Source organism: Camelus bactrianus, chromosome 1 (assembly GCF_048773025.1).
Source record: "Camelus bactrianus isolate YW-2024 breed Bactrian camel chromosome 1, ASM4877302v1, whole genome shotgun sequence".
Classification (NCBI taxonomy): domain Eukaryota; kingdom Metazoa; phylum Chordata; class Mammalia; order Artiodactyla; family Camelidae; genus Camelus; species Camelus bactrianus.
The window spans coordinates 126,774,996-126,798,969 of NC_133539.1; the positions used below are offsets into that span (position 1 = coordinate 126,774,996).

Sequence of the window (23,974 nt, forward strand, 5' to 3'; positions counted from 1 at the left end):
TAGGGCAGTCTGCTGAGTTGACTCTTCTCTGAGTTTGGTTACCAGATGAGCAGACAGCAAAGTAATGAGTTCTGGTGGGACTGTATAATGACAGGAAGAAAGAGGAACCAGTAGTTTTTCAGGACTAGAACACGCTTTTGGTTCCTGATCCAGTGTATTCCATTACAGAAGTGATGAGTTGTGTCTATTCTGGGAGTTGATTGAAATAAACGTTCAGCCTAAAATTAAGAGTTGTGTTTCATTTGGCGGGAGGACTCAAGCCGGGATGACAGCCTCTCAGATCACTCTGAGGAACTGCTCCCAAGAGGTATGGGAAGAGCTAGGATATACAGGAGCTTTACAACAAAGACCAGGTAGTTGGAACAATAAAAGATTGCTTGTTATCTAAAGAAAGCCAGGTATCTCAAGTTCAAGTATTTAGTGGTTTTCTATGTATGGGAGGAAGCAAACATTTGGACTCACTGAATTCATACTTTAACAAGCACCTAGCTATATAGGGCAAGTATCCTGTCCTTTCTTATTCTGAGTCTGCTCAGAGGGCACCAATATGAGTGGCTGAGAGGCTGGGCTTCAGGCCTGTACTCGCTGGGGTGTGGCAGTGTCTGCTGATGGCTTGGCTTCAGGATTCTTTGTTTACTGACATGGTTGCAGTATTTTCTTTCACATTGTAGTACTTTCATTCACAGTGCTCCCCCTTGGTCCTAAATTCGACCAATATTTTGAGAGACGTTTCATGACCAATTTTGTCCCAGGGTGCTAGGATGGCTCATTCCTAGTTCAGGTGAAGTATCTTCTGAGCTGCCATTCAAGGTGTTATTTTTTTATCAGACCCTGTTGATACTAAAAGTTCTCTGGATCGCCTGTCTTACTAGTCTATTATGATCCAGGAATTGTTTACCCTTCGTTGCTCATTACCATAACTAGAATCACACTATTACAATTATTTTACACAGAGTTATAAATTTTATCTATTCCTTCAAGATGTTTAGCCATCATCAATTTTGTAGGCCTAGTTACACTTGGGAAATGTAACAGACAACAATTTTATTATATAGATAGAATATAAGTAATTCAGCTAGTAACGTTTATAAAGTCATGAGTAAGAATTTAATAGTCGAGAAGTTATATTTTTGGGTTAAAATTTTCCTTGTGTTCCTGATTGAGTTTGAGTGATCTTATGCGAAATTTCATATTTATGGTCAGGGTCAGAGCAGGTATTAATTGGCCAGGTGAGGTCTCCCACCTTGTAAGATCAATAGTGGCCTAAACAGAACTATAATTTCTTTTTAGAATAACGTTTCTGAGGGCTATCTAGTTAGAGCCTTGGAGTAGGGAAACCCACCAAGGTAACACAGAAGTACTAGACATAGGTAATTTACCATAAACTTAGCAGCTGGAGTAGTTCATAATCAAAGGTAGGAGAAATTATCAAAGTAATTGGCATACAGGCCTGGTTCTGTGTCTTGGGTCTGCAGTCTTCTTCAGATGTTGACTTCTTCTCATCCTGACCTGGTAGATTCTTCTCCATTTGGGCATTGTTTTAAGGTGAGCAGTGCTCTATAGGCCAGTGCACTGCAGGGGCTGTTTCTGATAGGAAATGAATCTGAAAGTCCATTTCCTTCAGCTTTGGTGTGTATGGTCTTGTTAAGAGTACCTGATAAAGGGTCCTTCCATTCAGGTTGGAGACAGTTCTTTAAGTCATGCCTGTACCAGTATGTATATTCCCCTGGCTTCTGGTCATGGGGCATTGGATCTTTACCAAGGATAGATTACTGAGCCTCAGAAACAAACCTAGAGTGTTCTTTTCATAATTCAATTAAACTTTACAGCAATGTGACATAACAGCAAGGAATGATCTGGGAAATGTCTAAGTAAATATAGACCTCAATCAACAAAACTAGAAATTAATATCCACTAAAATATAATCTTTTTTCTCTCTAAAGTTACCCTCAGTTTTCTCAAATATAGTCAAATCAAGATTAATTTATTTACAAGCTAAGTCTGATTATTTGATTATATAGGCTTTTTTTAAATTGGCTGTGTTGGAACTTTTAATAAGGACTCTCAGGGTAGAATGTTAATAAGGTTTTCTTAGGCCCAGAATGCCTCGTCAAGGGCTTGTCATGGATTTCTGCCTTACAGATTTAGGTAAATTCTTTTCTCTTTAAAATCCTTAAAATACTTTGAGATTGCTATATCTGTTAGGAGATGATCTTCCTCATTTGTCTGATAGAGCCACTGGGGACCTTAGAGTTTTTAGTCTCTTAAGGGATCAGATAGAGAGAAAAGATAACTGTTCCAAGTCTGCGTACATAAGTATAATTTATCAAATTTCTGTGAAACATAACTAGCTTTAGGAGAAGAGTTTCTTTATGTCTGGGAAACAGGTTAAAAGCCAGTAGTATTTCAGACAAAATCAAAAATTATAACCATATTCACCAGTTTACTCAGTCCCATGTAACTAATTCTTTTACTCAGAGTATCCATTAGACCTTTAAAATTACTTACCCAGTTTAGTTCAGTGCTATAATTTGAAATTCATTTGAAATCAATAAATCTCCTTGAAGAGAAAGCAATTTGCAAAATCATCAGAAGGAAACAATTAACTGTATATAAATGACAAGTGATTTAAAAGCATGGTTAAACAACGTTACACTATAATCGATAAAGAAAGCTGGTCACTATAACTAGAATTATGACTGGTAACATTTCAGATATACCAGAATTTTAGGGAATCCATATAATTTCTAGAATATCTATATTAATAATATTTTCTCATACAATATAACCTAGGAAGATCTATTATTCATTTGACAATACCATGTTATTTAACATGCCAAATGAAACTTACTACTTTAAAATCTCTCTTTGGGATGTTTCAGGGGCCCTCTGTAGCATCCCAAACTTAACTGGAGATTAAAAGAACTTTAATTAGAAATTGATATTTGGGGAGCTTTTTAAAAGTTTTCAGAACACTTGGTCAGATAAACATATAGATCACTGTAAAGTAGTTCTTTTTCATTAACAAGAAAATACGTTAAAGGTAAAAGCAGAACAGGTCAGTTATGTGGTATAAGAAGCTTTACAATTTGTTATTGAAAGTGGATTAACATTTTTAGAAAATTTTTTCATCTTAACAGAGAGAAAACCAAATCTAGTCTTCTACCAGATTACTTCTAAGATTCATTTACTTTGCCCAATTTGATTCTAAACTTAGACAATTCTGACAACGTACAAAACCCTTTCCTCAGGGTTCCTCTTCCACAAGCGTTCCACAGCTTACTATACTCACATTAGTGTGTCCTTTATTTTCTCTTCCATTCAGAAGTAACCAGCTTCAGAAGAAAGTCACTATTTTTTATTAACAAAATATAATTACATTCATATATCTTCCTTTACACATTTATCTTACTTTCCTAGGATACTGAGATTATACCCTTAATAATAGAGATTATTTCAGGGTAGCACCAACCATTTATTAATATTTCTAAACACCTTTACTTTCTCTGTAAGGGTAAGTTAAATGTTAAATAATTCATATTACAATCTTATTTTATCTGAAAGTGTCATAGCTATTTAATAAACTCCTATCATTTAACTCAATTTAGCACAACTCTAGAATTTAAAGATACCAAACATTTAGAGAGTATCTTAACCATACATTTTAAAAATATATTTTAAAAATTTACCCAAAGCTCTCATCTCATTTGCATTTAATTTACTTAAAATTTTACTACACCACATTACTATTTTTTTCTTGACAATTCTGCAACAGATATAACAGGATCTTATTTGACTTTCATTAAAACTAGGTACAGTAAAGGTATTGTACTTAATATTGATGACTTTAAAGATGTCTATATTAATTAGAACATACTTAAACTAAAAAATACCAAGTGTAATCTTAATATTGAATATTTTCCAGTTCACGTAACGCTGAAAGTCAATTTGGTCAGTTTTTATTTTAAAAATACTTAATTTGTAAGCTCTTATTTTTTTTACGTCAAATAAGCAGAGATCTTTGACTTTGATTTTTTTTTTCAGCTGTAGAAATATCTCACATCTATAATGTGTACGCAGGCTTATAAACAGACAAAAGCTAAAGATCTCATAGGTTCACTTTAAAACTTACTTATAAGATAGGTATAATAATAGTTGGAGTAAGCTGAATTTGCTTGCTCAAATCACTAAGGCTTACTATTTATGAAACCGACATTTAAGATTTCTTGACAAATGCTGAAGGACACGTCAGAGTTATGAGTTCTAAAATGCCAAAAATTTCTTGGCCTTAAGTATTATCTCGTTGAGCTAATTAGGCTCATTCTAGGTCACTGTTTGCTGTATTTATATTTCTGATCTGCAAGACAAAGACAGACGCTTCCAGTTCCCCAGAGAACTGCTCTGTCACGCAGATCCAATTGTATCTCCTTAATTGGCTTTTTTTTGTATCAGTGAGAAGAGCTGTAAACAAAGAATTCCATGTTTTAAAACTTTAAGATTTACTTTAGCATGTCTTCCAAAGCTTGCATAAGGTATTTAGTGAGGTCTCTTTTCCTTGGGTTATAAGTTAAACCCAGGGTAAACCTCTTACTTTATTGTCTATTAGCCACTGAATATTAGTTTTTAATTTTACGTTATATTGGAAGGCTCACGAAACTCTATTGGTTTCCTTTACTTTGTTCAATTAATATTTTCTAAGGGACAGATATGTGCCCAGCCTTATAATACCAAGAAGGGGAAGCGTTTTTCCATTGAAATATATCTATCCCACAATATAATTAAGCAAATGTTTTATATAAAGCCCATTTAATATACCAATTTTACAAACTTTATCTCAATTTTATTAAATCTCGTACCTTTAATTTTTATATTTATTAGGTTTAATCAGTAATTCCTATTTCTAGAAGGAGTGTCAGAAGCTTTTTTTTTGTGTGTGTGCATTGTATCTAATTATATAGAAAAGTCTCTGGGATTCCCAAGTTTCAGCCAAAGAGCTTAGGCCCTTCTCAATTTTCAATTTGATTAATAGGTCTGTTGTCCCAATCATTGATCAAGTATTTCAGTCTATAAATATGTATTTTTTTAGCTCTATAAATACACATATTTTAAATTGTGCTAAAGCGGACTTGTTTGAACTTTAATGTTGGGGGGGAGTAGGTGATCTCTTTGGCCCTTTTTTTTTTACTTTACATAGTGTAGTATCAAAACCTTGTATCTAAATCCAAAAATGTCCATTTTATTTATCTCATTCAAAATAACCATATAAAAATATTTATCCATTTGGGATAAGCCCCTTATCTTTATCTTTTTTGACATTTTTACAATCCTTTTTCCAGTTATTCAGCCTAATTAACATTAATTATTCTAAGTATTTATTAGCATCCCTAAAACCATTGATCGGAAAGGAAAAACACAAATGTAGGTTTTCAAACCAGTTTTTTTTTTTTTAAACTAATTTCTTAGGTTAACCATTAGATATATTTTTCTACCTTTAAACTTGATTTTAATAGGTACCAATAAAACGGCTGTTTATAATGAGAGCTCTTTCAACTTTCACCAATTTAAAAGTTTTCCCAAATTAAAGGATCCATCATATGGCCATCAATTTATATATATATATATAAAGTGATTTTAAACCAATAAGATGAAGAGGCTTTTCCACATGACAGTGGGGGTGTTGCTTAAATAAAATTCAAAAGTTTACTTTCCAAAAGCTAAAAGCCTTTGTGGTCCAGGCTGATGGAACAACGGTTAAGATGGCAAAATATCTGAAAATTGGTACAATCAAAGGATTTTTGAGAATCCCAATTTATTTGCGTGGCCACAATATGTACACAATACTTGTACCTTTTGTATGACAGAGTCCAAGGTGTCGTTTAAAAAAAAAGAAACACATATATACATACATACACACACATAAAACACCCAGAGAAAGATAAAACATTTACATTTCAAGGACACAGGAAGAGAAATCCAAGTTCCCCTTAAATGGGATTTTGTTCTTATAAGTTCAGAATTCCAAAAAATATTTTATCAGGCCTGGTTAGTTACTTTCAGGGTGAGTTATTTTTTCTAATTCCTAATGAATGTTGTGAGTTTTGTACGTATATAAACCTGGCTAGTGTATTAGTTGGAGGCTGGCAATCTGTCATTTCTTTTTCTTTTCTGTTCTGTGTTTTTTTTTTTTAATTTTTTTTTGAAAGTTCTATTTCCCATTGTAAGGTCGGGTTCTCAGAATAAAATTGCTGGTAAGATTTCCCACAGGGACAACACTATGGCATGAAGTCTTTGCCTCTACCATTCCTGTAATTTTCTCCATCACCCAAGAAAGCTGTTACCAGCCAGGAGGAGGGTCCCATTTTTGGAGTTGAAAGGGTCCTCATAAGAGTTTTACTTCTATTCCGAAAAATTCAATGGAGGTAACCAAATCGAGGACAACATTAGACCAGCCTCTTACCTAACCACTTAGTCCTGAACCCAGTGTCTTACAACTGGGACCCACTCAGGACGTTTTCACTGGGTGAGTATTTTCCTGGTATGTTTCCACCAGCCCCACTTCAGACGTCTCCTCAAGGTGGGTGTTTCCTGTTATCTTTCAACCAGGCCCCACCCAGTATGTCTCCACTGGGTGGGTTATTCCCCCCCAGTATCTTTCAACTGGAGGGCCAGGTACCTGGATACACCACAAAATAAAACTCAGGATCATCAACCAATTTGGGAGATCCGAGAACCAGGAGAGACTCACCCAAATTCATCTGGATTCCCCAAGGAGGCAGATGGGCACAAAGTGCCAATGCTGGTACCAAGGCTCCGGTAACTCTGAGAGTTCAGCTGGAGAGAAGTCTGCTCTGGGTCCCTTCCTGGTGTCCAAAACTTTTGACTGAAATACATGTGCAGCCTAAAAGTTAAGAGTTATGTTTTATTTGGCGGGAGGACTCGAGCCGGGATGACAGACTCTCAGATCGCTCGGAGGGACTGTTCCCAAGTGGTTGAGGAGGAGCTAGGATATATAGGAGCTTTACAACAAAGACAAGGTTGTTGGAACAATAAAAGATTGCTTGTTATCTAAAGAAAGCCAGGTATCTCAAGTTCAAGAATTTAGTGCTTTTCCATGTATGGGAGGAAGCAAACATTTTGACTCACTGAATTCATTCTTTAGACAAGCACCTAGCTATCTAGGGCAAGTATCCTGTCCTTTCTTATTCTGAGTCTGCTCAGAGGGCACCGTTGTGAGTGGCTGTAGTGGCTGGGCTGCAGGCCTGTCTTCACTGGGGTGTGTTGGGAGCCACTGATGATTTGGTTTCAGCATTCTTTGTTTACTTACATGGTTGCAGTATTTTCATTCACACTGTAGTATTTTCGGTCACAGAATGATTATGGATAATCTGCAAACTTGGAAAGCAACCGAGATGGAATTACTTCAGGTACCTTCTAATTTAATAAGCCGTGTGCAAACATAAACATGGAGGAAGCATACAAAAGGATTTGGTGGTGTAGGGAAGGTGTTCTGCACATTACAGGAGAAGGCAGAATTCCTTTTCTTTGTGGGCAGGGACGTAAGCCCACCTTTCTTTTCTGTAGTGGTTCCTGAGAACAGTATATGGTAATTAATGAACATTGAGAAACTGTGGCAAACATTGCATTCAAGAGCTGGCCGGCTGCAAACTTGTGTATTGGACAGGTGGATTTCATAGGCAAGTGGTCAGGTGGATGGGAGAGAGATGGATCCCAGGCCTGGGCCCAGATTCAGGTTTAAATCGCCATTTCCTCACCATGGGGCCTTGGACTAGAATGTAACCTCTCCTAACCTGTTGGTGAATCTGTGAAATGGGCATGATAATATTGGTTTCTACCTGGGATTGTTGTAAGTTGTAAAGAGTATTATAGCACACATGAAGCACTTAACACACTGGCACTTAGCAGTGTTCACTGTGTGTGGACGTCCCGCTTCGCATGTGTCAGAGTCGTAAAGGCAGCATTTGTCTGTTGAGGATGCACTGGTAGCCCCTTGAATAGGTTGTGAATTTGGTTATTTCCTTTTGGTAAATCTGTGTGCCATGGGCAGTTATTTTCATGGACAGATGAGGAATCTCAGGGTAAAGAAGACTGTGTAATTTGCCCAAAGTCAGACCATAATTTTGGGTGCAGGGGCCTCAGTTCAGCATAGGCCCCTGGGCCTTCTGCCCTCTCCTTTCAGCACCTGAGCCAGATGTGTGCTCGGCTGTCTCCCAGCCCAGAATATCCAGCAGGGAGGAAGACATACCTGGCCCTGTGCTGCTTGAGCAAAACTCCGGGGTGGAGGCAGTTACAAAATGGATAAACATAAAAACAGATGACTGCAAACTGTGATCAGCTCTGAGAAGGAAAGGAACAGACCTCGCCGTGCAGCGCTGGGAGCTTACCCGTCGGAGCTGCTCTGGGGGCGTTCATCTCAGCTAAACAAGCTCTGCTGCTGCACAAAGGCAGGAAGGCAGGGCACGTGTGACCAGGTAGACTGGGCCTCGTTAGTCATACTCATTCCCCATTAAGCGGCAGCTGTCATGGGCACTTACCTAGTAAACAGATGTTGGCCATAATCATCACGCACTTTGCTTGGTAGTTTTATTGGCCCCAACTTTGAGATGAGGTCATTGAAGCTGGGGAGTTTGCTGCATGCCCGTGATTACCGTGAAAATACCCCCACTGGTCTTTCAACCTAGACTGGCGTGGCTGTCATGCCCCAGCCCTGTGAATGGCATCGTGTAGCTTCTCCCAAGTGGCCCAAATGACTGATATTGATTTTCTTAATTCGTAGGAAATGGTATGTGACAGTAGGAGAAAAAGGTAGTAAGAAATTGTTTGGAAAACTAGAAAAAAATTCAATTCTTCCCCAGCTGGGGGAGCGTAAGCTCTGTCACACACTCCACTCACTGCCTGTCACCTCCTCCCTGCCGACTCCGTGTTCAGAAGCCACTCTGAGCCTTTGAAGAACATTTTGCCTCATGACACTGTTGACTAGGACCTGCGACCTCTCTGTCCCTGGTTAACAGTCTATTCAAAGCCATTTAAATTTTATGCAGGCTCCTCCGCTCAGATGTAAGAATAGCCTCTTTAAACTTCTTGATGCAGCGCCTTAATGTTGATCTTGTGAAGGAAACCTAGTCAAAACCTGGGATGTATGCACATAGTGACCGTAAACTCAGCACTTTGTGAAGTTCAGAATCAGATGGGTGGGAGACTCAGGAAAGGCTTTTTAAGGTAGAAAGGGGAAAGTGAAAGGATGCAGGCTGTGTAAGACTGAAACATCTCGGTCCCAGCCAGCAAGGCACCTGCGTTCAGGATGGTGGGTGGAGAGTGCAGAGTTGTCACAAAGAAAGAAGTGGTGGGATGGGAGGGAGGACAGTTAGGTACTTTACTGGGGAGGGAAATAGTGGGCTGAACATTTCCTGGTTGAACAAGAGGACTGTGACATGATGTGCTTGTATTTTGGAGAGAAGGGTTTTGTGGGGACAGGCCTAGGGAGAACGCTCTGTGGCTGGGGAGTCAGCACAACAAAGAAACATAGAGAACCGGGCAGACCCCAGGGCCCCTGCTGGGGGAGAGGCTGCCCACCAATTCGAGCCCTTGGGGCTGCTTCTGTCCCTTAGCCGGGGCCTTAGAGCTCCCTTCACAACCCAGTCCTGTTGATACTAGAAAAAATAAGTGGGGCATGAGAAGGGCTGTGTCCCAGGCTTTGGTTGAGCCCCTTGGGTGTGCCCTGCCAGATGTGGGTACTTGGCTTCATGCAGGAAAGTATTCAAGGGCAAGCCACTGTTGAGTAAAGGTAGATTTATTCAGAGAGATTCATTGAAAGGCAAGAGAAATTCCACGATGTGTGGGGGTTTGATGCTCAGATTAAAAGTAGGTACACACTCCACAGAGTGTGGGCCTTCTCTGAAACGGGAGAGAGAGGTGTGACCCCTAGGCAGTGCTGTGTTGCTTGTATTCATGGGCTTGGTGGTTTCATGTGCTAATAAGTAGAAGGACCAGCCTAAGGGCAAGGGGCTGGAATTCACAGGGAGTTGGCCATTTCCCACACTTTGACCATTTTTGTCTAGCCTTGGGACTGCCATGGTGCCTGGGGGCTTGTTATTCACCATGTTACTATTACAACGGGTGTGTAATGAAGCTCAAGATCTGCTAGAACTTAAATCTCTTCATCCTGAGCCTCAAGGCCTATTGGGGGTTGAATCCTTCACCATTTTGATGTTAATTGCTTTGGCCTTCCTTGAATGGCTGTGCTCTGCCCCCTTCCATCCTGTCTCACTGTGATGACACAGAGAGAACAAAGGCCCGGCCCTGGCTGTGCTCCTGCATTTAACAGGGGGAGGGGTGGGGTAGGCTGAGGATGACTCTGGGTGGTGTGAAAGATGTTTCAGATTTTCCCACGTGGGACATGGGGACCTGCCAGCTGCACCGCAGATTTATCTCACGGGCATTATCGCTTGTGTCACTCATTTGTTTCTATTTTTCTTTTTTTTTTTTTAAGTAATCTAAATTTAATATCAGGGTTTTTTAGGAAACAAATTTCTCTTTTTATTTTCTTTGGGGCTCTTTTTGGGGGGGTAGGTAATTAGGTGTATTTATCTGTTAGTGGAGGCCCTGGGGCTTGAACCCAGACCCTGTGTATGCTATACACACGCTCTAACACTGAGCTCTACCACCCGCCCCTTCATCATTTTCTTTTTGCTTTAGCTGCCAAAAATCTTACAGCTGAATTTCTAGTCGGCCTTTAACACTTACCCTGACTTCATGGCATCCATTTTTATGACTTTACCTCCCCCTGGTTTCATTTAAGTATTGAATCTCCATTTTCTTTTCACTCTCACTTTTGTCTTTTTGTTGTTATTGTTGTTAAGCTGTGTTTAAAAAATTGTTTAAATTCTCTTTTAGCAGGAGGCTGAAAGTAAATAAATATGTAAATAAACATCACACTTAAATGCTTTTATACATTCTAAGCTGTTTAGTAGTTACTTAAAAACTGGACTGATATTAAAGTTATAATATTTTTACATTATTTTTTAATTTTTTCAAAAGGTATAGCTGATTTACAATATATGTTTCAGGTGTACAATAGTTGCTCCATTTATAGTTATTGTAAAACATTGACTGTATTGCCTATGTTGTAAGATACATCCCTCTAGCGTGTTTATGTTACATGTAGCAGCTTGTATAAGAAAGTTGGGTAACACAGAGTCTGGGGCATTGCTGTGTCTGACTCAGGTTCCAGGTCACCCTGCCTGTCAGACCCCAGGCCCTCACAACTGTCTGCAGGGCAGCGAGTGGAGGCAGCTCTCATCAGCGCTGGTACCAACCTCTGAGTGGCAGTGACAGCAGTGACTGTCTGTGGACGTGCAAAGTGTTGTTCCAGGAGATTTACATGCATTTCTTCATTTATTATTTAAAGCCCTCCTGTGAGGGATCGTTTTAGGTTTTTAATGAATAATACACTTTATTTTTAATTTAATAGACTTCAAACTTCCGGAAAATTTACAGGAGTAGTACAATGAACACTTAGATACACTTCACCTAAAAGGGCAGTATTTGTCCTTTTGTGTCTGGCTTACTTCAGCATACTTTTTTAAGGTTCATCCATGTTGTAGCCTGAAACAGTAATTTATTCTTTTGGTTTAATAATATCTTTTTTCTTTTTCTTTTTTTTGTTTTTGGTCTATTTAAAAATAGTTTCATTGAAGTCTAGTCAGTTTATAATTTTGCATCAGTTTCTTGTTTACAGCACAACACTTCAGTTATATAGGAATATACATGTATTCATTTTCATATTCTTTTTCAACATAAGTTACTATAAGATATTAAACATATTTCCCTGTACTATACAGTATAAACTTGCTGTTTATTCTATACATAATCAGTATCTGCAAACCTTGAACTCACAAGTTATCCCTTCCCACACCGTCTCCCCTCTGGTAACCATAGTTTGGTTTCTATGTCTCTGTGTCTGTTTCTGCTCTGTAGATAAGTTGCTCTTTCTTTTTTTTTTTTAAGATTCCACATATGAGAGATCTCATATGGTATTTTTCTTTCTCTTTCTGGCTTACTTCTCTTAGAATGACATTCTCCAGGTCCATTCATGTTACTGCAAATGGCATTATTTTATTATTTTTTTATGCCTACGTAGTAGTCTATGGTATAAATATACTGCAACCTCTTTATCCAGTCATCTGTCAGTGGACATTTAGGTTGTTTCCATGTCTTGGCTATTGTAAATAGTGCTGCTGTGAATATTTGGGGGAAGGTGTCTTTTTGAATTAGGGTTACTTCTGGATATATGCCCAGGAGTGGGATTGCTGGGTCATAGGGGAAGTAAATTTTTTGTCTTTTGGTGAATCTCCATACAGTTTTCCACAATGGCTCCACCAAACTTCATTCCTAGCACAGTGTAGGAGGGTTCCATTTTCTCCACAGCCTCTCCAGCATTTATTGTTTGTGAACTTCTGAATGATGGCTATTCTGACTGGTGTGAGGTGATACTTGATTGTAGTTTTGATTTGCATTTCTCTGATAATGATATTGAACATTTTTTCATGTGCCTATTGGCCATTTGTATGTTTTCATTGGAGAAAAGTTTCTTTAGCACTTCTGCCCATTTTTGGATTGAATTGTTTATTTTTCTTTCTTATGAAGTGTAAAAGCTGTTTATATATTCTGGGAATTAACCCCTTGACAGTCTCATTGAATGTAAATATTTTCTCCCATTCCATAGGCTGTCTTTTTGTTTTGCTTACTGTTTCCTTTGCTGTGAAAAAGCTTGAAAGTTTAATTAGACCCCACTTGTATATTTTTGCTTGTATTTCTATTGCTTGAGTAGACTGCTCTAGGAGAACATTGCTGAGATGCATGTCAGATGTTTTGCCTACGTTTTCTTCTAAGAGGTTTGTAGTGTCTTGTCTACATGTTTAAGTCTTTAAGCCATTTTGAATTTATTTTTGTGTGTGCTGTGAGGGAGTAGTCTAACTTCATTGATTTACATGCAGCTGTCCAGTTTTCCCTACACCATTTTCTGAAGAGGCTGTCTTTACTCCATTGTATGTTCTCACCTCCTTTGTCAAAGATTCAATGACCAAAAGTTTTTGGGACTATTCTTGATAATTTTTTTACCCATTCATTGATGGATGGACATTGTTTGTAACTTTTGGCTACTCTGAATGATACTGCTATGAATATTGATGTGCAAATTTTTGTGAGAATATGTTTTCATTCTGTTGGCTGTACAGTTGGCCCTCCATATCTGTAGTTTCCACTCCATGGATCCAGATGGCTGGTTGTAAAGGGACTCGAACATCCTTGGATTATGGAATCCAGGGTGGTGGGTTCCTGAAACCAATCCCCCGAGGATACTGAGGGATGACCCTATATGTAGGAGTAGAATTGCTGAGCCATATGATAACACTAAACTTTTGAGGAAACACCAGACTTTTCCAAAGAAGCTGCACCATTGCCCATTTCCAATGGCTGCATATTGAGGGTTCCCATTCCTCTGCCTCCTGACCGACAATTGTTATTGTCCGTGTTTTGATTATAACCATCCTAGTGGGTGTAAAATGAGATCTCATTTTGATTTTGATTTGACTAGTGATGCTGAGCATCTTTTCATATGCTTATTGGCCATTTGTGTATCTATTTAATTCCTTGGTAAATTTAAAAATTGGGTCGATTTTCTTTGTATTGGTCAGTTGTAAACATTTTTTTTATATCCTGGATACTAGTCTCTTATTAGATATATGCTTTGCAAATTTTTTCTACTATTCTGCAGATTGTCATTCCACTTGACTTTTTTTAAATATTAAGACAATTCCTTTATAGGGGAGGTAATTAGATTTATTCATTTATTTTATTTATTTATTTATTTTTTGCCAAGCATGCACTCTATCACTTGAGCTACCCACTTCCCCTTTCATTTCATTTTCTTGATGATGTCTTTTGTAACAAGTGGTTTTAATTTTGATGAAGTCCAGTTTATCGGGTTTTTTTTTTTTATCACTTCTGCTCTTGGTATTGTATCTAGGAAACCATAACCTATCCTAGGACCACAAAGATTTATACTATGTCTTCTTTTAGAAAGTTTATAGGTTTAGATTTTACGTTTCTGTCTGTGATCCATTTTCAATTAATTTTTATTTGTTATATACAATAGGGGGTTTCAGATTCTAAATTCATTCTTTTGCCTGCAGATACCCAGCCTTCCCTGCACCATTCGTTGAATAGACTATTCTTTCAATGCAGTGTTGTTGGCACACTTGTTGAAAACTGATTGTAAATATAAGTTTCCCCCCTGGAATTTTTACTGTGTCTCATAGATTTATGTACCCAAACTTATGACAGTACCATAATGACTTCAGTACTATAGATTTGTAGTAACATTTAAAGTGAGTCCTCCCACTTTGCTCTGCTTCTTCAAGATAGCTTTGGCTGTCCTGGGCCCCTTGCACTTCCATATGAATTTTGGGATCAGTTTTTCAATTTTTGCAAAGAAGTCAGCTGGAATTTTGATAGCGATTCCACTGAATTTGTAGATCACTTTGGGGAGTCTTAACATTTTTAACAATATTGTCTACTATTCCATGAACATGGGATGTCTTCCGTATATGTAGATCTTCTAAAATTTTTTCAGTGATACTTCAAATTGTTCAATGTACAAATCTTGTAAATTTTTGTTAAATGTATCTCCCATTTTATTTTTAATGCTGTTGTAAATGGAAAGGCTGAGCTTCTTAAGGGTGGGACTATATATCAATTTGTTTATTTCTAGGATTCCTACACATCAAATACACTAGGTTTATATTTGCTTCATAAATCTATCCACAACTCTTCCCTCCCCTGTGTTTTAAAAAACCAAGACCCAGGTTAAACTACCTGAACACCTATGTGGAAGTGAGAAATGAGACCCTTGGGTGGGGCTTTGTGCAGATGATACTGAGAACTTATTTAGGATGGCTTCATCTTAATTTCTTTTAAACAATCCTTTCAGTGTATATAGTCAGATACATTAAGAACATGCCCTTTTGATGTACAGAGGGGCTAAGACTATCATTTTCAAATAATTTCTAGTGAGAATGTTGTACTTGAAACCTAATTTGTATCTATCTTTGAAGATTTATGTTTCAGGAGCTTTGACTAAAGAACACCTGTCTTTATTCAATAACGACAACTAAATGCTCAAACAACATGTAAGAGTTTGAGCTGTAACTGGAGGCAGCGCTTACCTCTCCCAATACACTTGTGCTGATCTGCTCAAAAGGGTTCGTCCAACTGTTTGCCAGTAGTCTGTTGGACAAAGCCATAAATCATTGATTTAAGGTTGCTGGAATGCAACATATTCTTATTAATACTAAGTAAGCCCATATTGAGTGCTTACTGTATGTTGGGAATTGTCCCTCAGACTCACATGAGTTTTATTTCTCTGAAAACCTTACATATTTCCTTGTTATTCCCACTTTACAGATAAGGAGACTGAGGATTAAGTCTTCTCTCTTTTGGGGGGAGCTCATTATCAATGACTGGAAGTTGTAAGGAAAAAGATATTGATTCATCCTGAGAAAATATTTTTCTGAGAGTCAGCATTTTAGAGGGTGACCACTGAAGAGGGTGATCATTGTTAGAGTGAGACGAGCCCCGTGTTGTACGGAGTCAGCATCCCAGTCCTGGACACGGCACTGTGCTGCTTGGTGGGTGAGGCGGCGTGGCCGCGCAGGGAACGAGGATGCCGGGCCGTTGGGCTGTGCTCAGGCCTGGTGAGGCTTTCTCTGAAGAGCAGTGGACCATCATTGACAGATTTTAATTAGGGGAGTGGGGTGCTCTCGTAGATCACTTTTGTGTTTGTAGAATGCTTGCAAACATTCAGTAGGCTCGGCAGAAAGTGATGTGACGAATCAGAGTAGGGTGGCTGCGAGGTGTAGCAGTGTTCAATTTTCAAGTGGTTTTCAGTCCCATGTTTGTGGCTCAGTAGACGTGTCACTTTGGATGACGCACTCAAGGAAGTGAAACAATTTATTTAATCAATTGAAGCAGTGATGTACCCAATTCCCAGGACTGTTGTGGAGATCCAGTGAGATAACTTTCGCACAGTGTGCAGCGTGGTCCCCAGCCCAAAGTCAGTGCTGAGGGAGTGCCTGTGAATACCTGGTAGGTCAGGTGTCGGTGGTGGGTCTCGGTGACTGAGGAAATCTGAGCCCTGAAGGAGGGGTCCAGTCACATCTGTGAGTGATGGGCCTGAGCTGGGAGGGGCAGAGAGACCTTCCCTCCCAACCAGGGGCCCTGGGCAGGACGGCTATGGGAGGAGCACCGTGAAGTCAGCTCTTTTCAGGTGGAGTTGGAGTTGCTCTTGAGACATCTAAGTGCAGTGTCACGAGCTCACAGAGGAGGTCTGGGCCCGGGCTGTGCATTTTCCTATAATCTCAATCCCTGAGGACGCCGAGGTATTGATCGCTGAACGTGAAGTATTCTTTACAGGACAAGTGAATAGTAGTATCATCTCTGTCATCAAAGCTCACATCTCTTTATTCATAACCCACTTTGTTAATTGGATACTTACAGGGCGGTTCTTCACCGCCCTCCCCTAGGCTCAGGCTCCACAGTAAAGAGCTGGTGAGCCTCCCTCTTTTCCAGAAGTAGACACATTTAGCTGGTAGCCTTCTATACCTCGCCAGACTTAGAATTTTAATTTGTTGTTTTAATTCTATTATCTGTTGGTCATCTCCTGACAGGAGAGACGTTTTACCTCATGGTCATGTTTCAATTAGCTGTTACTGAGAATTGCTGATCTGATCCATAGTGTATGTATTATATTAACTTTGTAGAGTACTTATCATTTTTCTTTCTTTGCCCTTAAATTTTGTTTGCCCCTTCAAGTTTCTATCCTATTTCGGGCCTTATATTTTTTAATTAAAAAATGTGTGTTAGTAGTTAAGAAAACAAAAGCAAAGAAACAATGCACATGATACCTAAGTTTAGAAAATATCTATTGTGTTTTCTGTCTCGGCAATGGAGTGTTCTAGAAACTCGTGAAAACGTTCATTACACAAGTTCCTTAAAATGCTGATTAAGAAATAAATCCTTCCTTCCTCATCTTTCAAGCTGCACAGCTAATTTTCAAGAAAGTGAGGGGAAATCCTCAGAATCCAAGTCATATCAGAAAGCAGGGATTCTGGGAGATACGTGAGACTTAGAATCCCTGGGGTGCCGGTTGGCTCCTGAACTGAGTGTTAGTTGCCCTGGCAGGAGGGCGGGAGGTGAGCCCCGGGCCTCTCACACTGGGAGTTGGATGGCTCATCCTATGTAAGGCCAAGCACATCCTGAGAATCCTGTTTAATAAAGGGTGAATTAGAAAGAAAGAAAAATATCATTCCTCAAGGCAAGAAATTAAGGAAAGTCAATTTTTGGGGATGCAGGGAAAAATAACAAATCCAAAGTAAGGATTTAGTTTAAAGCTGTTCTGGCATGAGAGTGACCACAATCTCCTGGCAGAAAATCACAGCTCCTCCCGGAATGAGAAGTTGTGTTTTGAATGAAACAGTGAACAGCCATTCCTAAAAAGGCCTCCTGAGTCTTCTGGATCAAGATACTAGACCCAAACAGCTCTCTTCCAAGGTCTCATTTAAATAACCAGAAAGGTTTTAAAGGAAAGAAGCCATAATCATAGTTCTATTTATTGACATTAGTATATGCTAGGAATTCAGAGGTGACTATGGAGTTGTCTCCTCTTTTATGGACCTTACTTTCTGTTTGACATAGTTGGGAAGCTGGGTGGAGGGAGGTTTTAGTCTGTTGCAATTAGCTAGGAAAGGAAATTAAGAAAGCAGTGAAGGGTGGGTGAACTTTTTAGCTGAGGACAGTCCTGTTCATTTGGCTTTTAATTGCAGGCTCGATGAGTTTTCACTGGAGGGAATTGATCTTACAGAAAATGGACTTAACTCAGGCCTCTTCAGAATGGACAAATGAACCTGGAGAAAGACAGTCAAATCTGTGCAGACATTGAAGTTCACGTGAACGTGCTGTATCCCTGAGCCAAAGATAGGACAAGTAGGAAGCACTTCTTGAGGACAGAGGGGTGGTTTTTAAGGTTCTCCAAGAATGAATCCCAGGGAACCGGGATGGCCAGTTGTCAAACTGTGACTTTGCTTTTTGGACGGTGTGCCCACCAAAGGTATTTTCCGTTTATTAGTTTTCATTTCTCTTAAATACATCTCAGGTGATGAGGACGTGGGCACAAGCATTGGACGCCATGTCGAGGAGACTTTGGATACCTGCCTAGAAGCGCGGGCACAGCTGCGGCTGCGTCATACATCTTGCCGCCCACCCCGTTGCCCGGCTCCGTGATCACGGCAGGGTGGTTCCTTGATGACCTGTCCATCTCCTTTGTGACATTGTAACCCACCAAAAACCGGAGCGTATTAGCTTGGCTTTGTTCTTTTCCATCCTTCTCTTTGAATGGACTGATAGTGGACCCAGTTATGTTAGCAGATGTTTTACAAGTAGGGCTCTCAGTACAAACCTTGTAATCCCCGCTGTGTGATCTAGAGAAGAAAGTTACATTCTTTCCAAATTGTTTTGATGCACTTATGTGGGAAAATGGTGTACGTTTGAATATGTATTTCCTCTCTGAATCATCATGGCTAGAGATGAATGTGGGCAGACATGGAATGTGTTTTCTGTATTTGAACTGTATGGTCCCCTAAATTCTCCCCAGCTTTTTAAAGTCATCACTGGAGTGTTACCTCCAGAGTGTCCCAAAGCATCCACCACTGCCTGTTCTTCAGACACTGTGAGTTTCCAAGTTGGAGAAGGCTGCTAGCTGGTGAGGCATTCTCTGGCACATCTCTGGCTGGCTGATGTGGGCTTAGCACCCAAGACTTGGCAGACAGTAACTAACCACGATCACTTCCATTTCTGGGACACTCATGAAGGATTTTATACGTATGCTAGTGGCATACGTTATTTCAATTAGTTTTCCCAACAATCATAATTAGATTTTTTCACCTCTATTAATAATTAAACTGTCAAAGCGAGTGACGTGCAGACTTTGGACTGGAACACGGGTCTTTCTGATCCCAGTCTCTGTTCCCTCCCCGACCTATCCTTCCAGATGGCCAGGAGACTCTTCCTCAGTCTTGAGTTTCCTGCTGATATTACCACTCTCTTTGTTTCTAGGAGAGGAAAAGAAGTCTAAACTTACTTTCCAGTTGAAAATGGAATGGAGAGTTAACGTTGGAAGCCGGGAGAGTCTGTCCTGTGATGAAGCGGCCTCCTAGCCACTTCCACTGGGACGTCACGTCACTGTCTGGGCCCCTTGCTCAGCCTGTGCACAGGTGACAGCGCAGATGTGCCGAGCAGTCCTCCCGGACAGGGCAGTGGGTTGGAAAGGAGTTTGGGGATTTGGTTTCATTTCATAGGTTTCTGAGGGCCTTGGCCTGGCACTTCGAGTGGGACCATTCCCTGTCCCACATACTCATGCTCTGGGCCCGTGCAGGCCTGATGTGGCCTCAGCCTGAGGCTCAGGGCCCGTGGTGAAGTGGAGAATTTTAGTCCAGGGTCTGTGGAGGCTCTGACAATTCTGGGTCGTGGGACATTGTCCAGGATGATAATAATTCTTCCCCGAGTTTCAGATTTCCTTGCCTGTGAGACGGGGTAGTAATAGTTTCTGAGATGATTGTAATGATTCAGTAAGGGGCGCAGCGTGTGCTGGCAGGTAGCTGGTGCTTAAGGAGCAGAAGTCGCAGTCACTCTGTCAGCCTCTCACTGTGTGCTCTGTGCTTTGAGAAGATGTGTATTTGGTGAAAGTCCTGCCCAAATACTAGGGTCTAGATGAAACGTTGTTCCTTTACTTTCCCTTTCTTTTGCTCCTTCCTTTCTCTGCGTCTCATGTGTAGGGAGCAGATTCCTCTGTTTCAGGGAATACAGGCCTTTCTAGGAAAAGGACAGGATGAACGTGGATAGGTGGGGCCGGAGGGGGTCTGGAGCATCTGCACAGCGCTGCTTCCCTGCATTTCTGCATCCGGTCCCATCAGTGCACGAAGTCAGCCTTCCTCTTCCTTCCTGTGTCATCAGGTCTCTGTTTTATGGGAAAACATTTTTTACGTGTCTTTTTTCACTTACATGTTTCGGTCAGATGCTTGTTGCTTTTTTCCCTGTGCTTCAGCATTCCTAGGAGAGAATTCAGCAGTGCAGCATCCTCTCCGAGCTCTATGAGTTGATCGGCTTCCACTGCAAGTCCGTCTTCTTCAAGTGGGTGGCCCCCTTGCAGCGCGTGGCCCCCGGCATCCCGGAGCCTGGCGGGAAGGCCTGCTACCGACTCCTTCTGCAGACGCTTCCTGGCTACAGTCTGTCACTGATTCTGCAGGACTTCAACAAAGGTTTTGGGACTAAAACATTGCTTCAGTCCGATTAACCATGCCTTGTTTGGGCCCTGCTCTCCTGTCTCAACAGGGTGAATTGTGATTCGTGTAGAGCAGGACACAGCAGACTTTTTTCTGTCAAGGGCTTGGGGGTCAATATTTCAGGATCTGCAAACATCCTGATCTCTGGTGCAGCTGCTCAGCTCTGCTGTTCAGACGCCAGAGCAGCCGGAGAGTCCACACACCCACAGAGCTTTATTCACAGCAGTGGCTGGGGCTGGATTGGGTGTATGAACTGCAGTTTGTCCCCACAGCCTCCTCACTATTGACGCCTGTACCTGAGCGTGCATTTGCGACAATGGGTGAACCTACACTGACACGTCATCATCACCAAGAGCCCATACTTGACACTAGGATTTACACTTGGTGGTGTGCACTCTGTGGGTTTGGACAGATGTACAATGACACGTTTCTACCATCACAGCATCATACAGAGTAGTCTGTCTTAGTGACCCTAAAAATGCTCCTTGCTGCACCTCATTCATTACTCCTTCCCCTCTAGCCTCTGACAGTAACTGATCTTTTAGCCTCTGTGGTTTTGCCTTTCCCAGAACACCATACAGTTGGAATCAGACAGTTGCAGAATCTTCCCAGATTGGCTTCTTTCACTTAGTAATATGCATTTAAGGTTCCTCCATGTCTTTCCATGCCCTGATAACTCATTTTATTTTAACACCATAAATAGTCCATTTTCTGCCTGGACCACAGTTTATTTATCCATTCACCTACTGAAGGACAGCTTAGTTGTTTCTGAGTTCTGGTGATTATGAATAAAGCTGCTATTAACATCTGTATGCAGATTTGTGTGTGGACGTAATTTTCCATTTTGTTCAGTAAACACCAAGGAGCACAGTTGCCAGATCATATGGTAGGAGTACGTTTAGTTTTGTAAAAAATTGCCAGACCGTCTTCCAAAGTATCTGGGCCATTTTTCATTCCCACCAGCAATGCAAGAAAATTCCTGACGCTCCACATCCTCACCAGCATTTGGTGCTGTCAGTGTTCTGAGTTTTGGCAGTTCTGACTGGTGTGCAGTGATAACTCACTGTTTCAGTCTGCAGCCCCTTGATGACAGATGCTGTGGAGCATGTTTCCATAGATTTCTTTGGCATCTAGTTTCCATGTTGAGGTGTGTGTTGAGGCATTTTGCTCATTTTTTAAGCAGGTTATTCATTCTTCTTGTTGAGTTTAAAGAGATTTTGGTGTATTCTGGATATCAGCCCTTTATCAATGTGTCCCTGCCCTTCACCTGCAGAACCGGAGTTGTCCTTTGGGTCTCAGTGGAGTGTCAGCTCTTCAAAGAGGTTCCCTGTCTTCCCTCACCTAAATACTGTCCTTGAACTTTTCACTTTCATTGACTCACTTTGTTCTTTTTAAATAGCATTTCCCATAATTTGTAAGTACATTAAAAAAAAAAGGCAATGATTGAACACTGCCTCCCCCACCAGGCTGTGTGCCCTGTGAGAGCAGAGACCCTGTCCCCACTCACCATGTCCCATGACAGCACATGTCACATGTCCATGTAAATGTGTGTAACGTGGGGCCAAACCTGATGAGCAGCTATGACGACATGTGTTGGCTACCATTCATTGAATAGAGTTTGTTTCTTGATCTTAATTTTAAATCACATGAATGAAACATGTTTCTTTTGAAAAATAAAACAACAAAGCACACCTCCATGTGATTGGTACTTTCTACTTAGCCTTCTGACCCAGGAGGGGACGTTCACCATCATTTTGTGGAGGAGGTTGGGGAGGTAAAGTAGGAGAGTGAGATCAAATAAAGTAAAAATGATAACAATCAGCTGGCTTTATTTTCACTAAGACAAATGCTACTTTAAACCATACCTCAGCTGTTGTTCTGTTGTTTTAAACACTTCTCATAGAATTAAATGGAAGCCCACTAAACCCTGAAAGGGAAATTATGTGCTCAGGTCCTGAAAAGTGTTTATGTCTATTTCTTGAAATGCACATTTTCCCTGCTGGTTACAGAATGTCATGGCGGGAACACAGCCGTGAGCTGTGTGTGTCTGCCAGCTTCACGGGCTGCTCACTGTCATTTTCATTTTCTTGTGTTGCAGTGTATGAAGGTTTTCCATCAGACTGTTTGCTCAGCCCCTTCCTGAATGAGGGATTGAATTTTCCACAGGAAATCTTATGGAAGAGAGTGACAAGGCACATGGGTTTCCCAAAAAGCAATAGTTGTTGTAATAAACTCTCACATTGGTGAACTTTTTGAATACAAGCGAGTTGAAAATTTTATCACTAGGTCATATGCCACAAATCTGTCTTAAGAATAAAAAGATTCAGATTTTATAGAAGAAGCAGTTTGAATCAAGTATAAATTACAATTTGTACACTAGTTGGTGTTAGAACATGTACTCACTCTTACCATAATTGCCTGTGGTAGGAACTGGATCATTATTTATTTATTTAAAAAAAATCCTCAAGGTTCTACTTGCCTCATTCTTGATGCGGCAGTGCTGAGGTTAGTTAAGTTGGGACATTTAGAATTCTTGGCTAGGTTTTCAGGACATTGATTTCAGCCTCTTTATCTTTTTTAGAATCTCTTCTTTGTGTCGGTCTTTGGTCTTTTGACAATGTGGAAATACTGCACAGATCAGTCTTTCCCTTTTTCCTGTCTTTATGGGAAAAGATTTCTGTAAGACACACTACTAGGACATTAAGCATTTTGTGTGGGGTAAGTTTGGTCGGCTCAAAGGATTTCAATTAATACGTATTAATACTTGCTATTCAGCTAATGATAAGAAAATTATAAAATAACTTAATTATACATCAATAAATATAGTACAATAAGCCCATCACCCAGATTAAGGAATTCACAAACATTTCCATATTTCCTTTATTCAGACCTTTGTTCTTTTACTTGTCCTTTGTTGAAGTATTTGACAGCAAATTCAAGAAAACATGTCATTTTACCCTATGTACTCAAGTAGGCATGTCTGAAAAATGAGGGCCATTTCTTTGATCAGGTTTTTCCATTTGACTTATGTGCTCGTTAAGTACCAGCTGTATCAGGCATCTCACTAGGCATTAGGAATCCTTGGGGCAATGAGACAGTCCTGGCTCCCAAGGAAGTTAAGGGCTGATGGAAGAAACCAACACAGGAGCTTAGGTGCCTCACCTAAGGTCCCTGCGGGATGACACCAATTGGAAAAAATTTGTGCACAATACAGTGGGATTCACAGAAGGGACTGGTCAGACTAGTAGGGCAGGCCGTGAGAGAGGCGGTCAGCAGGGCTACAAAAGGAGGAATCATTTGATCAGAATCTGAAATCTTTTCTGCCAACCTTCCTACCAAGCCCTAGGGCCCATCACACACAACCCTGTGCTGTAACTGTTTTTGATTCCTGTTACCACGTCTCCTTCAGGAAGGATTTTAAGGTGGAAAATATTTAAAATCAGTAATTGTTGCCAGAAGGGACATAGAACAAAGAACATGGAAACAACACAAATGTCCATCAGCACATGACTAGGATAAAGACAAGGTGATACATATCTACAATGGAATACTACTCAGCCATA

At 40.4% G+C, this 23,974-nt stretch overlaps 1 protein-coding gene across 1 annotated transcript in view; it reads left to right on the forward strand.

Moving 5' to 3' along the window:
- LOC141578895 (uncharacterized) overlaps positions 1–22,102 on the forward strand; it is a 137,484-nt gene extending 115,382 nt beyond the window's left edge. The window contains exon 18 of the mRNA XM_074372695.1: positions 20,174–22,102. The gene's annotated coding sequence lies outside the window, so the exon portion shown is untranslated. The remainder of the gene's footprint in view (positions 1–20,173) is intronic.
- Positions 22,103–23,974: the final 1,872 nt, after the last annotated feature.